This window comes from Pteropus alecto, unplaced genomic scaffold (genome assembly GCF_000325575.1).
Source record: "Pteropus alecto unplaced genomic scaffold, ASM32557v1 scaffold403, whole genome shotgun sequence".
Classification (NCBI taxonomy): domain Eukaryota; kingdom Metazoa; phylum Chordata; class Mammalia; order Chiroptera; family Pteropodidae; genus Pteropus; species Pteropus alecto.
Window position 1 is genome coordinate 59,109 of NW_006434097.1, and position 1,447 is coordinate 60,555.

General features: G+C 33.0%; 1 pseudogene; it reads right to left on the reverse strand.

The window, feature by feature from the left end:
• The window catches only part of LOC102885161, a 3,868-nt pseudogene extending 2,652 nt beyond the window's left edge, over positions 1-1,216 (reverse strand).
• Positions 1,217-1,447: the final 231 nt, after the last annotated feature.

Here is a 1,447-nt window from a genome sequence, read left to right on the forward strand (position 1 = left end):
TGCTGATAAAGTTTAGTTTCATTCTTTTGCAGGTGCCCTTCCAATTTTCCCAGCATCATTTATTGAAGAGACTTTCTCCACTACATGTTTTTGGCTTTTTGGTTGAAAAGTATTTGCCCATATAAACATGGGTTTACTTCCGGACTCTCGATTCTGTTCCACTGGTCCATGTGTCTGTTTTTCTGACGATACCATGCCGTTTTGATTATTGTCGCTTTGTAATATAATATGAAGTTGGGCAGAGTGATGCCTCCAGCCTTGTTCTTTTATTTCAGAATGGCTTTGGTGATTCAGGGTCTTTTGCGCTTCCATACAAATCTGATGATTTTTTCTTCTAATTCTTTAAAAAACGCTGATGGGATTTTGATGGGGATTGCATTGAATCTGTATAATACTTTAGGTTATAAGGTCATTTTACAATTCAAAAATACGGAATATCTTTCCATTTTTGGTATCTTCTTTGATTTCTTTTAAAAAGATCTTATAGTTTTCATTATTTAGGTCCTTCACATATTTCGTTAGATTTATTCCTAGGTATTTTATTCTTTTCATTGAAATTGAAAAAAGAATTATTTTTTTCCACTTCTTTTTTTGACACTTCATTATTAGAGTATAGGAACGCTATGGATTTTTAAACATTGATTTTGTATCCAGAAACATTACTGTATTTGCTTATTGTTTCTAGTAGTGTTCTTATAGATTCTTTAGGATTTTTTATATAGAGAGTCATGTCATCCACAAATGGTGACAGTTTGACTTTTTTGTTTCCTATTTGGATGCCTTTTATATCTTTCTCTTGTCTGATTGCAGTTGCTAGGATCTCCAATGTTATATTGAATAACAGTAGCGATAGCGGGCAGCCTTGTTTCTGATCTTGGAAGGTTTTTAGTTTTTCACTTTTAAGTACAATGTTAGCTGAGGGTTTGTCATATATGGCCTTTATTATGTTAAGGTACTTTCTTCTATACCAATTTTGTTAAGTGTTTTGATCATAAATGGATGCCATTATCTTGTTGAAGGCTTTTAGCTGCATCTATTGATATGATCATATGATTCTTATATTTTAATTTGTTTATGTGGTGTATCACATTAATCGATTTGCGTATGTTGAACCATCCCTGTGCCCCTGAGATGAAGCTCACTTAACCATAGTGTATAATCTTTTTAATATGTTGCTGTATTCAGTTTGCTAAGATCTTACTTGGGATTTTTGCATCTGTGTTCATGAGAGATATTGTTCTGTAGTTTTTGCGTGTGTGTGTGTTATCTTTACCAGGTTTTGGTATCAGAATAATATTGGACTCATAAAAGGAGTTGGGAAGTATTTTCTCTTCTTCGATTTTTGGAAGAGTTTGAGGAGAATAGTATTAAAGCTACTTTGAATGTTTGGTAGAATTCACTGGTGAAGCCATCTGATCCTGAACTTTTACTTTTTGATAGGTTTTTG